The sequence below is a fragment of the Schistocerca gregaria genome, chromosome 3, assembly GCF_023897955.1.
Source record: "Schistocerca gregaria isolate iqSchGreg1 chromosome 3, iqSchGreg1.2, whole genome shotgun sequence".
NCBI classification, from domain to species: Eukaryota; Metazoa; Arthropoda; class Insecta; order Orthoptera; family Acrididae; genus Schistocerca; species Schistocerca gregaria.
Genome location: NC_064922.1, coordinates 673,696,052 through 673,713,673, shown reverse-complemented (window position 1 = coordinate 673,713,673; position 17,622 = coordinate 673,696,052). Strand labels below are relative to the sequence as shown.

At 45.1% G+C, this 17,622-nt stretch overlaps 1 protein-coding gene across 1 annotated transcript in view; it reads right to left on the bottom strand.

The window, feature by feature from the left end:
* The window catches only part of LOC126355777 (uncharacterized), a 132,520-nt gene that overhangs the window by 7,915 nt on the left and 106,983 nt on the right, over positions 1-17,622 (bottom strand). The window lies entirely within an intron of this gene.

Sequence of the window (17,622 nt, the reverse complement as noted above, 5' to 3'; positions counted from 1 at the left end):
TGAAGTTTTTCCATGTTCTCCATTCAATCACTTAAAGACCACATACTGCACAGCTAAACTGTAGCAACTAATGCACAAGCCTCTTTATCAGTCCTGTTGCTTCTAAGTGCTCTGCCATTAAAACGCAGTCTTTGGTTTGCCCCACACCCCACAACATTATCTGTGCCTGCTAACCAATTTCGGTTGTTTATAATTTCAGTTCCTAGATACGTGGTTGAATTGACAGGCGTGAAATGTGTCTCATTTATCAAGTAATCCAAGTGCAATCGATTTCTTTTAGTTCTCATGAGGACGAGATCAAAACTTTCAACATTTACAGACAACTCCCACTTACCACACGATACCGATATCTTGTGAAAATAATTTTTCAGTTGTTATTGATTTCCTTATGACTTTACTATGACAATGACTGCATCGTCAACAAATCTAAGAAGGCTGCTCAGAATTTCTTCTAAATCGTTTATGCAAGTTAGCAACAGCGCGGGGCCTACAATATTTCTTTAGTAACGCCATATATCAATTATGTTTTGCCCGATGGCTTTCCGTCAGATACACAGGACTGCGACCTTTCGGACAAGAAAGCACGAATCCAGTCACACCCCTCACATGGCACTTTATTGACAATCAGTTTTCGTAGAAGCCACTTAGGAAGAACAGTATCAAAGCTTTTCGGAAATCTAAAAATATTAAATTAGTTTGGGATTCCTGTCCTGAACACTCATTACTTCATGAGAATAAAGTCATAAGAGTTATTTTTTATGAGTCCGTGCTATCAGCTGAAACATTTCCTCGAGTTAATTCATAATGTTCTAAATTAGCACATGTTCCTAAATTCCTGTGCAGATCTATGTTAGTGATACGAGTCTGTAATTCATCAAACTGCTCTTAATTTCTTTCTTTAGTATCTGTGTGAACTGAACAATTTTTCAATATTTACGTATGGATCTCTCGTCGAGCTAGCGGTTGTATATATACACATTAAAAAAAAAGTTTTGCAACACCTCGGATCCGAGTGTTCCGGAACCTGTTCAGAAAATCAGAACAGAGATCAATTAAACATCGTTTCCGCCCTTTTTATTGATCATGAAAACCACACATTGCATATTGTACCACCATACAGCAATCCCCTCAGAGGTGATGGTCCAGACTGCTGTATACACCGGTACCTCTAGCACCCAGCAGTACGTCCTCTTCCATAGATTCATGCCTTTGTTCGTCGTGGCATACTATCCACAAGTTCATCAAGGCACTGTCGGTCCACATTGTCCCAATCCTCAACTGCGATTCGGCGTAGATCCCTGAGAATGGTTTGTGGGTCGCGTCGTCCATGAACAGCCATATTCATTCTATCCTAGGGATGTACGGTATGGTTCATGTCTGGAGAACATGCTAGCCACTCTAGTCGAGCGATGTCGTTATCCTGAAGGAAGTCATTCACAAGTTGTGCACGACTGGGGCTCGAATTGTCGTCCATGAAGACGAATCCTTCCTCAATATATTGCCAATATGGTTGCATTTTCTGTCGGAGAATGACTTTCACTTACCGTACAGCCGTTACGGCGCCTTCCATGATCGCCATCGGTGTACTTCGGCCCCACATAATGCCATCCTAAAACAGCAGGAAACATCCACCTCGCTGTACTCGCTAGACAGTATGTCTAAGGCCTTCAGCCTGACCGGGTTGCCTCCTAACATGTCTCCGACGATTGTCTGGTAGAAGGCATACGCAATATTCATCGGTGAAGAGAACGTGATGCCAATCCTGAAGATCAATTTGCATGTTGGTTCAAACGGATCTAAGCATTATGGGACTTAACATCTGAGGTCATCAGTCCCCTAGACCTAGAACTACTTAAACCTAACTAACCTAAGGACATCACACACATCCATGCCCGAGGCAGGATTAGAACCGGCGACCGCAGCAGCAGCCCGGTTCCGGAATGATGTGCCTAGAATCGCTCGGCCACAACGGCCATTCCGGAAAGTTGTTGGGCCCATCTGTATCGCGGAGCATGGTGTCGTTGTTAGAAAGATGGACCTCGCCAAGGCCGTCGCTAATGAAGTTACGCATCATGCAGCCTATTGAGCACAGTTTGAGTGGCTTCACTAAAGGCATTACTCAATATGGCAGCGTTGCTGTCAGGGTTCATCCGAGACGTAATCCGCAGGTAGCGGTCATTCACTTCAGTAGTGGCACTTGTGCGGCCTCAGCGACGCATGTGATCGACTGCCTTTCTGCCTGTGTCTCCTCCATGTCCGAACAACATCGCTTTAGTTCACTCCGAGACGCCAGGACACTTCCCTAGTTGACAATCCTTCCTCGCACAAAGTAACAATGTGGACGCTATCGAAACGCGGTATTGGCCATCTAGGCATGGTTGAACTGCAGACAACACGAGCTGTGTACCTCCTTCCTGGTGGAATGACTGGAAATGGTCGGCTGACGGACCTCCTCCGTCTAATAGGCGCTGCTCATGCATGGTTGTATACATCTTTGGGCGAGTTTAGAGACTTCTCTGAACAGTCAAAGGGACTGTGTCTGTGATACAATATCCAGTCAACGTCTATCGTCAGGAGTTCTGGGAACCAGGGTGATACAATTTTTATGTGTGGTTCAAATGGCTCTGAGTACTATGGGACTCAACATCTTAGGTCATAAGTCCCCTAGATCTTAGAACTACTTAAACCTAACTAACCTAAGGACATCACACACACCTATGCCAGAAGGAGGATTCTAACCTGCGACCGTAGCAGCCCCGCGGTTCCGGGCTGCAGCGCCAGAACCGCACGGCCACCGCGGCCGGCTTTTATGTGTGTACATATTAAGTATTTAGATATTAGAGAAGGAATTAATAACGTCAGATAATAAAACGATTTTACAGAATCGATAATACTAAAGTCCATAAACATCACCCAATTTGGAATGTCAGTTAAATCAATAAGGACATCAACTATTTGGTCTGTCAGGTGTCCTAATACTGATTCCACCAGAATCGTTGATGAGCTTATGGATCAAGATAAGCAAGCCTTAATCAGCCTTTGTATCGCTGCGTATAGAAATCCAATGTTTACAAATACTATGTGGTAATATCAAATAGTAGGAAAATCTTTGGACATGTTGGCTTCAGAAAACCTGGCTTTTGTCATGCTTTCTTGGGCAGAAGGCATATTTTGGGATGATGTGGTTGAGTAATGGACAGTAGAGAGAGTATGTAGGATAAACTGAGCGTTTATTACGGAAGACAATGAAGATAATGTTTTGAGGTTGGTGAAGTGTAGTTGGGAATGGGGAGGGAGAAGTTTGCCGGCCGCGGTGGTCTAGCGGTTCTAGGCGCGCAGTCCGGAACCGTGAGACTGCTACGGTCGCAGGTTCGAATCCTGCCTCGGGCATGGATGTGTGTGATATCCTTAGGTTAGTTAGGTTTAAGTAGTTCTAAGTTCTAGGGGACTGATGACCACAGCAGTTGAGTCCCATAGTGCTCAGAGCCATTTGAACCATTTTTTTTTAGGGAGAAGTTTGACGCTATGATAATTATTGGTTCGAGGAGTAATTGTCTAAACAGATTTTCGAACTTTGGGGGAGGGGGGGGGGGGGCACATCCGATCCGATGAATTACGTATAAGACTCTAAAGAAGTAGGCGATTAATGAATGCAGGTACTGTCATAGCAACTGACGCTGTACTGTGAAAGACTGAGATGTCTTCCTCCTGCTGAATGTAAGAGGCTCAGGAAAGTAGAATAATTAATTCTGCCTCCATATCAGAACACTAACAACTGTAGTAATATTTTAACGTGGAAATTAAGCGTTTCCGGACACATGTCCACATAACATCTTTTCTTAATTTGTGTGTGAGAAATGTTTCCTGAAAGTTTAGAGGTAGCTTTTTGTAACACCCTGTATCGACTGATCAGTCCGGATATCGTTGCTTGGCGTAAATGCTACAGGTGGCTACTGTAGTCTGTGCGGGACTAATAGGCTCTTCATGAAATGCTCTTCTTTTTTCACGAAGCTGTGTCTACCGGGGTGTGTGAAGTCACAGAATCGGCGATCGAACTGGGAAATCATTACAAGTTACATTAAAAGCCTGTCGAATGTTGCTCCTATATCATCCAGTTCACTTTTTCGTCTGAAACCTATACGCCACTGCCACAACATCCGAGCAACGACCCGGAAAGTCATGTAATGGTCGCCGCCTGCTTGCGCTGGTACTATTTCGCGAAATGCTGGCTACAGCTTTCGTATAGTACGTTAGTCCCTGTAAAATCACACAAAAATGTAGCGTAAATGAAGATACTAGTGCCGCCTGTGATCTATGTTACATCCGAATTTCAGTTTCATGTTTGCAATGTCTCCCAAAATATCGGATGGGCTCAGGAAATTTAATTTAATTTTGTAATTTAACGTTATTTGCATTTAGTGCTTAACGTGGAAGAGTCCGCCGCCTGCCCAATAAGAAGTGGCTGGGTCCATGTAGCGCCGTATTGCGTGTAAAATTTAAACGTTCGTTAGCAGAGACTTCAGATTTAACTCGGGAGGGGCTTCGTCAATGTTTCACTCCTCTTGGCTGCTGCACTGAATGATGAACGTGAAGCTTATCATTTCTGCTTCCCACAAGCTAGGTAGGGATTCACTTCATCTACTACAGACTATCAAGCTGTGCAAGGGGCAAAGAAAAGCTAGGCAGAGATACAGTAATATCTATTATCCTAACGAAGTACTTCATGAATCACCTGGAAACGAAGCTTCAACCCATACTCACTCCGTCTTCAGGCCACAAGTGGTCCATCCGACCGCCGTGTCATCCTCAGATGAGAATGCGGAGCTAATAGGAGGGATGTGTGGTCAGCACATCGCTCTCTCGGTCGTTATGATGGTTTTCATTGAGCAGAGCCGCTACTATTCGGTCGAGTAGCTGCTCAGTTGCCATCATGAGGCTGAGTGCACCCCGAAAAACGGCAACAGCACATGGTCGGTCACCCATCCCAGTGCCGGCCATGCCCGACAGCGCTTAGCTTCGGTGATCTAACGGGAACCGGTGTTTCCACTGCGGCAAGGCCGTTGCCTCTTCAACCCATGGTCACGGCAAATATATCTACGGTTTCGTGTATATTCCCCCAACTATGGTAGTTTGCTTAGCGGTGAGTTCTTTACACCAACAAGGGTGCCTTTCAGTACAACTCCATTGACGTAACGATCGGTTCAAACGTGCCTCTGAACCCGCAACCTAAAATTTCTACACTAGGGATACTTATATGAGATTTAAGATAAGGGTTGCTGCATTTTTCCATATATTTCTTCGAATAGCTGTTTTGTTCATTTACTCACCACACTTCCGCGATAACGAAGTTGCCTTTTTTTCGTAGGTGGAAGGCTGGAAACGCTTACCACTAACTTTCTCATCAGATTATAATGGCTACTTTCTCTCTTTCAAAAATGGACGCCTCCAAAGAATACTGTGATCGCCTAAAACTTAAAAACATCAGGATACTCTAGTACTGCTTCTACACAAACGCATGACATCAAAAAATCAACCACACATAAGCTACAAAGACTTCCTAACGAGACATACCTCGCTGTTTAACATAATGAGAGGATTTACTGCAGAGCAAACATCAAGAGATAACCAACAGACGAAAGGAGCCTTCTGTATGGTTGCAACCATCTGTATGCGAATCATCTACATCTACATTTATACTCCGCAAGCCACCCAACGGTGTGTGGCGGAAGGCACTTTACGTGCCACTGTTATTACGTCCCTTTTCTGTTCCAGTCGCGTATGGTTCGCGGGAAGAACGACTGTCTGAAAGCCTCCATGCGCGCTCGAATCTCTCTAATTTTACATTCGTGGTCTCCTCGGGAGGTCTAAGTAGGGGAAAGTAATATGTTCGATACGTCATCCAGAAACGCACCCACTCGAAACCTGGCGAGCAAGCTACACAGCGATGCAGAGCGCCTCTCTTGCAAGAGTCTGCCACTTGAGTTTGCTAAACATCTCCGTAACGCTATCACCAAATAACCCTGTGCATACACATCTTACGGCGAGCGAAACCCTCCGAAGCAGACGAAAGGGTCAACAAGCAGCTGAGGTGTCGTGGTAGTGAAAATGGGTGACGATATGAAAGCTACTGGACCCAACGTCTCACCGAAGGCTCCAAATGTGCGAATATATTGAAGTAGCGCAGCAGCTCTTGTTTGACCTTTACGGTTAAAAGAAAAGGTCCTATATACATGCACCTCAATCGAGAAAAGTATTATAATCATGTGTACTGAACCAGATTATTGTTGAGGTATGGGCCATTCGCTCTGATGTTAGCCACCTGTGCGTTCAGTCTAGAGGAAAGTGCTCAATGCACTTATTACTACAGTTTTCATCACTTCGTCTCAAATATATACAGTCTCTACCGAATAGTTGCCCGAAGTGGCCGCGCGGTTTGAGGCGCTCTGTCCCGGATTGCGTGGCCCCTCTAGCCGGAGGTTCGAGTCCTCCCTCGGGCATGGATGTGTGTGTTGTTCTTAGCATAAGTTTGTTTAAGTAGTGAGTAAGTCTAGGCACCGATGTCCTCAGGAGTTTGGTCCCTTAGCAATTCACACACATCATCTGCCGAATACACCTCAGAAATCTAGTCTTACGTCAAGAATTTTTCCGGTAACTCTACAGATGGTGCTACATGCACTATGGTATCGCTTTATTAGTGTGCTCTACAGGAATATCTGTTAACTAGACTCACTTGGTCATTTTATTTTGTTGAGAACAGATGCTTGGGAGTGGGCGCCGTGTTTTTTTTAACAATTTGTCCTACGGTTAATATAATTTTCTTACAAGTAATACCTTTACATAAATGAATATTATCGTATCTCTCTTAAGCCTTACAGATTTAATTGTGCTTTAATAACGGTTTAATGAAATTATTGTGTAAGACTTTGTGCCTTTATAAGTCTGTGTCCAAAATGTCGACTGCTATTACAATGCGAATTATGAAGGTCTAAGGTGCCGAATTCTTCATCTTACTAGCCTCTCCTTGTTGCCGTGCTTCTGATTACTTTGTTATTTTATAAATGTGTCACTTTGATTACAGATTACGTATATAAGAAATACAGATCGAAAGAAATGGACAAGGAATCAATAAAACAGACAGTGCACCACGCAAGAAATGGAAATCCTACTACTGTTACGACTAGGTTGTTCAACCTCCATGGAGGTAAATTACGGTGCTATGTGGAAAAACAATCGTGACTAATGTTGATGAGACACGACGTTCAACTGTTCCCACAAAGATATCACCAGTACTGAGAACTCCTGCCAAAATAAGGTTAATAAAGGTTTCCTAAGCTGATAGGGGAAGAAATGTGAATGCTGCTTGCTGTGTTAGTGCGACAGGTCTGTTCATATCTCCATTTGTTGTTTATTTGGGGGTTAGAATGCACCCAGCGTGCCTTTAAGGAGCACCACCCGAATCTGTTGGAATAGGCATAAATCTGGATGGATGGATGCTGAGAGCTTTGTAAAATGGCTGAAGTGCTTCACTAAGCAAGTGAGATCATCAGAAAGAGATCCAATCTTTTTTTATGGATAGTCATACATCGCATCCCATTTTGGAAGTCTTTACTGTCTGCAGAGATAATTTCAATAACGCATCTACGTTTCCCACGTCACATCAGCCACAGATCGCAGGAGTTGGATGTGTCATTTTATGGATCTCTGAAGACTGCCGGTAGCAAAGATTCTACTGACTGTCTGACTAATCATCCAGGCCTAGTGATAAGACAAGGCATTGCAAGAATGTTCAACATTGCCTTTAGCTTAACAGCAGCTTTAAATAATGCGATGAAAAGAATTGTGGATACAGGAATGGTGCCATTCAATTCACAAACATTTAATGATGTATACTTCGCGCTATCATTAACAATGGACATCGCCATTAATGAAATTCCGTTCGAAATGGATGCTCTACGTGGGATATCAGTAGATTAAACTGCAGAGTTTGATGCACTACAGGGCCTTCATCCACCTCTACAAATGCTTGTAATTTACCTCCGTTACTCCAAGCTGAACTTCTACTAGAGCGTTCCCCTAACACTGCACCTATTTCTATTATCCCATGTCGAACTTGATGCATTATCAGTGCTCTGAAGCCAGATTTAGACGGACGGCCAATATCCAATGTTGGTCATCTTTTACAGAAGCTTGAAATTTAATGCGATCTTCTATGCGATGATAATTTCCACAACGAAACTTTGTGTCGAAACCTGGCAGAAAATTCAACGAGTTTCTGGTCGTAAGTGAAGTATGCTAGCGGCGAGACACAACTAATGCCTTCTCTGCGCGATGGCAATGGAGATACTATCGAAGGCAGTGCTACCAAAGCAGAGTTACTAAGCACAGCCTTCCGAAATTCGTTCACCAAAGAGGACTAAGTAAATATTCCAAAAATCGAATCAAGAACAGCTGTCAACATAAGTAACGTAGAAGTAGATATCATTGGAGTAGTGACGCAACTTCAATCACTTGACAAAAGCAAATCTTCCGGTTCAGATTGTATACCAGTTACGTTACTTTCAGGGTACGCTGATGGAATAACTCTATACTTAACAATCACATACAACCTTTCGCTCGACGGAAGATCCGTACCCAAAGACTGGAAAGTTGCACATATCACACCAATATTTAAGGACGCGCATTATGAATTACCTGTAATAAAACGGTGTAATGACACACAGTCAACACATATTTAGAAAACATCGTTTTTGTGAAACGCAACTATCTCTTTACTCGCACGAAGTGTTAAGTGCTATTGACAGAGGATATCAAATTGATTCCGTATTTCTGGATTTCCGGAAGACTTTCACACTGTACCACACAAGAGGCTTGTAATGATATTGTGGATATACGGAATATCCTCTCAATTATGTGACCGGATTCGTGATTTTCTGTCAGAGAGGTCACAGTTCGTAGTAACTGGTGGAAAAACGTTTAGTAAAACAAGTGATTTCTGGCGTTCCCCAAGGTAGTGTTATAGGTCCTTTGCTGTTCTTTATCTATATAAACCATTTGGAAGACTATCTGAGCAGCCGTCTTAGGTTGTCTGCATATGGCGCAATCGTTTACCGACTAGTAAAGTCATCAGAAGATCAAAACAAATTGCAAAATGATATAGAAAAGATGTCTGTATGGATGGAAAATTGGCAATGGACCCTAAATAACGGAAAGTGTGAGGTCATCCACATGAGTGCTAAAAGGAATCCGTTAAACTTCGGTTACACGACAAATCAGTCAAATCTAATGGCCGTAAATTCAACTACATACCTAGGAATTACTAATACGAACAACTTAAAGTGGAAAGATTTCATAGAAAATGTTGAGGTGAAGGCTACCCAAAGACTGCGTTTTGTTGGCAGAACTCTTAGAAAATGTAACAGGTTTACTAAAGAGAATACTTACACTACGCTTGTCAGTCCTCTTTTAGAATACAACTGCGCATGTGTGGGGTCTAAAATATCTGTCTCCACATATAAACACATATTCTTAAGATTTTCGTTTTGAAAATGGTTCTATCAATTTACTAGTGTAGGTAGTGTGGAGCACTAGTGATCAGCAGACCCACAAGTCGCCAAACAGGCGTTCGGTAAAACACTTGCACCAGGCCGTTGACACACTCGGAAATATTAAATGAATGGACCGTGTGTTACCAATATTTCGTAGTAAAACGCTATAATTCGATGTACGAAGTATTACGTTTGATGTTAGTGATCTGTGTTGCGCTTCACGGTCGAACATGTAGTTTATAATGTAGTTATAAACGGTGATAAACAACAATTTTTGCAGCTAAGATTGCTTGTTGAAATACTTTATTTCCTCGATGATCGGTTTCTATACTCTAGCTGTTATCTTCGGTTCATTTGGAAATAATACTACTGTGCATGAATCACAGAACCGTAATGAGAGCAAGTCCTATGATTAAAGAGAGGCACCACCTGGGCTTATCAAGTACATAGAACTTCTGTTTTACACACTGGCAGCCAGAAAATTATGCCGACCTATCACCGAATGTCCACCTTTGGCAGGGATAACCGCGGCGACACGTCGGGATAGGAGGCAATGAGGCCTTGGTAGGGCGCCGGAGGGAGCTGGAACATCTGCACACATTTTCTTTTTCTGGTCATCATTCTTTTGATTGGCTTGATGCGGTCCGCCACGATTTCCTCTCCTGTGCTAACATCTTCATCTCAAGTAGCACTTGCAACCTATGTCCTCAATTATTTGCTAGATGTATGTCAATCTCTGTCACCCTCTACAGTTTTGCCTTCTACAGCTCCCTCTAGTACCATGGAAGTCATTCCCGGATGTCTTAACAGATGTTCTATCATCCTATCTCTTCTCGTTATCAATGTTCCCCATATTTTCCTCTCCTCTCCGATTCTGTATAGTACCTCCCATTCCTTATCTTATCAGTTCACCTAATTTTCAACATTCGCCTGTTGCACCACGTCTCAAATCCTTCGATTCTCTTCTGTTTCGGTTCTCCCACAGTCCACGTTTCACTACCATACAATGCTGTATTCCAGACGTACACCCTTAGAAATTTCTTCCTCAAATCAATGCCGGTATTTGATATAAGTAGAATTCTCTTGGCCAGGAATGCACTTTTTGTTATTGCTAGACTGCTTTTGATGTCTTCCTTGCTCCACCCGTCACTCGTTATTTTACAGCCTAGGTAGTGGAATTCCTTAACTTCATGTACTTCGCGACCATCGATCCTGGTATTAAGTTTCTCGCTGCTCTCATTTTTACTACTTCTCATTACCTCCGTCTTTCCTCGATTTACTCCCAGTCCATACTCTGTACTCATTCAACTGTTCATTCCATTCAGCAGATCATGCAATTCTTCCTCACTTTCACTCAAGATAGCAATGTAATCAGCGAATCATATCACGATATCCTTTCATCTCGAATTTTCATTCCACTCCTGAACCTTTCTATTATTTGAATCATTGCTTCCTCGATGAACCTATTGAACAGTAGCGGCGATAATCTACATCCTTCTTTTACACCCTTCCTAATACGAACACACTCCAGTAAATTTCAGGGACGGACCAATGAGCTCTGACGCCACGTTCAGTTTCATCCCAGATCTCTCAGATTGAGATCAAGGGAGATGGGGGTCCCCTGTATTCTTCGAACCACTCCATCACACTCCTGGACTGTTCAATTGGCGCTTTATCTTGTCAAAAAATGCCACTGCCATCGTGAAATACGACCGTCACCAGGGGCTGCACGTGTTTTTAACATAAGTACGATACTTCTATGGTGTCTGGTGCCTTGCACGAGCTCCACATGACCCATGTATGCCCACGTAAATGGGCCCACCGCCAGCTTGTCCCTGCCCTTCTATACAGGTATTAAGAAACTGTTCCATGAAGACGACGGATTCGCGCCCTATCATCGGCATGGTGAAGAGGATATTGGGATTCAACAGACCATGCAACGCTCTGTCACTGCGCCAATGTCCAGCCCCGTTGGTGACGCGCCCGTTTCAGTCGTCGTTGCCGACGTAATAGCGTTAACATTGGCACAGTCATGGGTCGTTGGCTGCGGAGGCCCATTGTTACGAGTGTTCTGCCCACTGTGTGTTCAGACGAACTTGCATTCAGCCCAGCATGAACGTCTGACGCTGGGCCACCCATTGCCATGACGCCTGGACGTTGTTTACCATTTACCGCGTGATGAAGGCACTCACCACAAGACCCTGGAACACCCGAAGAGTCGTACAGTTTCAGGAATGCTCGTGCCGAGTTTCCGCGCCATCACTATCTGCCCTTTGTCAAACACTGACAGATCGTGCACCTTCCCCATTCTACACACGGAGAGTATCCCCAATGATGCTACATGCGCCTTGCGTGTGTTTGACCAACAGTCATTCCTAGACTGGACGGGTTCACATCGATTGTTGGTCGGTAGTCCTAATGTTTTGGCTGATGATTGTAGATGGAGTGTGCTCTCTAGATTATAGTTGTTCCAATCATGCACAATAATATTATCTCCGGAATATCTGAAGAACACAGGAAGATTCTACCAAAACCTGTAATTGAGGGAAGGAAAATAACACTCACTCATGGCTGCAAAAATTCTTATTTATGTAGTAATATCACATGGCAACTAGCAACATGTGCAGCTTACAGTGTAGATAAAAGCAGCCTGTATATAAATGCCGAAGTGTCGGATACTTTACATCAATTGCTCTGATTATTTTTCTTGTAGATTACAGTTACACGTAAGAATTTTTATAGGTACTGGTTGTGTGATACCAGTCCAGATATGAAGCACTTTCGTTAGACAATGCTTCTGCTTTATTTAGCTACTAGCCTTCTGCCAGCAGCTTCGTCCAAATACACGTTCATCACACACGTAGACCATTCTTCCTCCCCTTCTCTTAACCCACCGCTTCCTCCCTCTGTCTGTCTATCCCAGCCTCCTATATGCCTATTTGCTCCTCCCCACTCTTTGTCTCTCCATCTCCTCCTCCACTTCCCTTTGGCCAATTCCTCCATCCTCTCTCTCTGATCATATATTCCTCTCCCATCTCTTTGATATCATCCTGCCCCCTTTCGTTCCCTCTTTGCCTGCCCTTCTTCCTTTCCTCCTACCTACCACATCTCTACACTTTCCACTTGTATCTCTGTCCCCTCCCCTCTATCAATTTTCTCCTTTCCCTTCTTATGTACATGTGCTCATCTATCCTCTTCGACCTGTCCACAGCCATACTCACTGGAACATGAGGCCCCTGCAATACAGTTCAATAAATCAGGCCGATACTGCTCCCACAATGCACGTGCAATGCTGAGCGGGCTACACGTCAGGCTACTGAATGCCATTTATTTGCCTCTGACAAACAGACTGCCCTTCAGAGGAGGTTGATTTGAGAGGCCGATACTGGTCCTACACAACATGATGCCATCTAGGACAGCCGACACACCAGCGACCATAAAAACAAGTTTTTTCTCAGATCTCCAGTCCCATTGAAACTAGGCCTGCTGTTTCTGTCGCAAATTTGGTTGAAATGTGTCCTAGTGTGGGAGGAGATCCAAGACCGACAGTACTCCCACAAAATGATTTCAAGCCATGCAGAGGCTGGAACACAATATATTTGCCCCTCATATACATCATTATACAGGTGCTGGAAATCAGTTTGTGAGATGGACTTCCATGGTTGTTTGATACATAGAAGGTTAATACTGTTTGTGGAGGATGATGTGGTTGTCCGAAAACATCATTAATGTTCTCGAATGGAGATAGATCTGGTGAACGAGGCCAAGGATACAATTCGACACCCTGTAGAGTACAGCGCCATGTGGGCCTTTTGGGAAACACCCCTTGGAAAGGTGTTCATGACTGGCAGCATAACAGATCGGATCACCAGGCTGACGTTCAAATTTACAGTCAGGGTAGTAAGAATGAAAGTGCTCCTCTTGCCATACGAAATCGCACACCAGTCCGTAACTCTGGGTGTGGGTCCAGTGTGTCTAGCATGCAGACCAGTTGGGTGCACGCACTCAACTGGCCACCTTCTAATCAACACATGGCCAACAATGGCACCGAGGAAAATGCAGCTTTCATCGTAAAACACCACAGACCACAGTCGTACCCTCCAATCAGCTTTCGCTTGACTCCACCAAGTCGCAAACGACGGTGGTTAGGGACCAGTGGGTAGCACCCTACAGGGCGTCTGTCTTGGAGTTGTCCTTGAAGGCCGACCGAAGCGGCCGTGCGGTTCTAGGCGCTGCAGTCTGGAACCGCGAGACCTCTACGTTCGCAGGTTCGAATCCTATCTCGGGCATGGATGTGTGTGATGTCCTTATGTTAGTTAGGTTTAACTAGTTCTAGGGGACTAATGACCTCAGAGGTTGAGTCCCATAGTGCTCAGAGCCATTTGAACCATTTGTCCTTGAAGTAACCGACATGCTACAGCTCGTTTTATCACTTCCATGCTAACTGCTGCTCAGATTATTGATGCAGATACAATACGATGCTCTAGAACCATACGCTGAACACGATAGTCTTCCATCTCGGTAGTTCCACGAAGCCATCCGGAGCCTGTTCCTCTTGCGACCGTTCATCGCCGTGGCCAACGCTGCCAGAAATCTTGAGTTATGGCTACAATCCTGTCAAGTCTTTCTGTAAGATCTCAGAATGAATATTCAGCTTCACATAGTCCTGTTAGACGACCACGTTCGAACCAAGTGAGGTGTTGGTAATGATGTGTTTGTCGCTTTAAAGGCTTTGTTATCCAACATGGACTTACCACGTCTAAACCTCCAGGTAACTGACGCTCACGATCGTTAAAGAGTGAATTTAGAGGAAACCTGATTTGCACCATCCTAGTGGCGTTCCTAGCAGAAGTCTTAAAGGCCTAGCGCGAGTCTGAACTCACACACCTGTCTCATGTAGAAATAAGGTGCCAACTTTCATTTACATCACGACTCCTTCTTGGTGTAGCGAGTTTTCCCGTCTACTTCTACAGCTACATCTACATGATTACTCTGCAATTCACGTTTAAATGCTTGGCAGAGGGTTCATCGAACCACAATCATACTATCGCTCTACCATTCCACTCCCGAACAGCGCGCAGGAAAAAGGAACACCTAAACTTTTCTGTTCGAGCTCTGATTTCTCTTATTTTGTTTTGATGATCATTCCTACCTATGTTGGTTGGGCTCAACAAAATATTTCCTCATTCGGAAGAGAAAGTTGGTGACTGAAATTTCGTAAATAGATCTCGCCGCGACGAAAAACGTCTCTGCTTTAATGCCTTCCATCCCAACTTGTGTATCATATCCGCCACGCTCTCTCCCCTATTACTTGATAATACAAAACGATCTGCCCTTTTTTGCACCCTTTCGATGTCCTTCGTCAATCCCACGTGGTAAGGATCCCACACCGCGCAGCAATATTCTAACAGAGGACGAACGATTGTAGTGTAAGCTGTCTCTTTAGTGGACTTGTTACGTCTTCTAAGTGTCCTGCCAATGAAACGCAACCTTTGGCTCGCCTTTCCCACAGTATTATCTATGTGGTCTTTCCAACTGAAGTTGTTCGTAATTTTAACACCCATGCACTTGGATTGTATTGACAGCCTTGAGAATTGTACTATTTATCGAGTAATCGAATTCCAATGGGCTTCTTTTGGAACTCATGTGGATCACCTCACGCTATTCATTATGCCACCTGCCACGCCATACAGCAATCTTTTCAAAATCGGTTTGCAGCTGATATTGATCTTCGGATGACCTTACTAGAGGGTAAATTACAGCATCATGTGCGAACAACCTAAGAGAACTGCTCAGATTGTCACCCAGGTCATTCATATACAGTCCTGGAAATTGAAATAAGAACACCGTGAATTCATTGCCCCAGGAAGGGGAAACTTTATTGACACATTCGTGGGGTCAGATACATCACACAATCACACTGACAGAACCACAGGCACATAGACACAGGCAACAGAGCATGCACAACGTCGGCGCTAGTACAGTGTATATCCACATTTCGCAGCTATGCAGGCTGCTATTCTCCCATGGAGACGATCGTAGAGATGCTGGATGTAGTCCTGTGGAACGGCTTGCCATGCCCCATGCCATTTCCACCTAGCGCCTCAGTTGGACCAGCGTTCGTGCTGGACGTGCAGACCGCGTGAGACGACGCTTCATCCAGTCCCAAACATGCTCAATGGGGGACATATCCGGAGATCTTGCTGGCCAGGGTAGTTGACTTACACCTTCTAGAGCACGTTGGGTGGCACGGGATACATGCGGACGTGCATTGTCCTGTTGGAACAGCAAGTTCCCTTGCCGGTCTAGGAATGGTAGAACGATAGGTTCGATGACGGTTTGGATGTACCGTGCACTATTCAGTGTCCCCTCGACGATCACCAGAGGTGTACGGCCAGTGTAGGAGATCGCTCCCCACACCATGATGCCGGGGATGCTCTCCTGATTGTGGCGTTCACCTGCACGGCGCCAAACCCGCATACGACCATCATTGGCACCAAGGCAGAAGCGACTCTCATCGCTGAAGACGACACGTCTCCATTCGTTCCTCCATTCACACCTGTCGTGACACCACTGGAGGCGGGCTGCACGATGTTGGGGCGTGAGCGGAAGACGGCCTAACGGTGTGCGGGAACGTAGCCCAGCTTCATGGAGACGGTTGCGAATGGTCCTCGCCGATACCCCAGGAGCAACAGTGTCCTTAATTTGCTGGGAAGTGGCGGTGCGGTCCCCTACGGCACTGTGTAGGATCCTACTGTCTTGGCGTGCATCTGTGCGTCGCTGCGGCCCGGTCCCAGGTCGACGGGCACGTGCACCTTCCGCCGACCACTGGCGACAACATCGATGTACTGTGGAGACCTCACGCCCCACGTGTTGAGCAATTCGGCGGTACATCCACCCGGCCTCCCGCATGCCCACTATACACCCTCGCTCAAAGTCCGTCAACTGCACATACGGTTCACGTCCACGCTGTAGCGGCATGCTACCAGTGTTAAAGTCTGCGACGGAGCTCCGTATGCCACGGCAAACTGGCTGACACTGACGGCGGCGGTGCACAAGCTAGCGCCATTCGACGGCCAACACCGCGGTTCCTGGTGTGTCCGCTGTGCCGTGCGTGTGATCATTGCTTGTACAGCCCTCTCGCAGTGTCCGGAGCTAGTATGGTGGGTCTGACACACCGGTGTCAATGTGTTCTTTTTTCCATTTCCAGGAGTGTAGATCAGGAACAACAGAGGTCCCAGGACACTTCCCTGGGGAACAACAGATATCACTTCAGTTTTACTCGATGATTTGCTGTCTATTAGTATGAACTGCGACCTTCCTGACAGGAAATCACGAATCCAGTCGCCCCATAGGCCTGCAGCTTGATTGGAAGTCACTTGTGAGGAACGGAATCAAAAGCTTTCCGAAAATCTAGTAATACGGAATGAACTTGAGATCCACTGTAGATAGCGGACATTACTCCGTGCGAATAAAGAGCTAGCTGCGTTGCACAAGAGCAATGTTTTCTGTACCGGTGCCGATTTCGTATCAATAGCTCGTTCCCTTCGAGGTGATCCATACTGTTTGAATACAGTGTATGCTCCAAAACCCTACTGCAAACCGACGTCAATGATACAGGTCTGTAGTTCGATTGAATACTACTACTACACTTCTTAAACACTGGTGCGACCTGCGCAATTTTCCAATCTGTGGGTACAGATCTGTCGGTGAGCGAGCGGTTGTATATGATTGCTAAGTAGGGAGGTATTGTATCAGCGTAATCTGAAAGGGACCTAATCGGTGTACAATGTGGACCTCAAGACTTGCCGGTATCAAGAGATTTGAGTTGCTTCGCAACCCCTTAGGTATCTACATCTAAGAAACTCATGCTAGCAGATGTCCGTGTTTCAAATTGTGGAGTATTCCATTCGTCTTCCTTGGTGAAGGAATTTTGGAAAAGTGCGTTCAATACCTCCGCTTTAGCGGCACAGTCGTCGGTAACAGTACCATCGGCACAGAGCAGCGAACGTATTGAATGCGTCTTGCCGCTTGTGTACTTTACATACGACCAGAATCTCTTCGTATTTTCTACCAA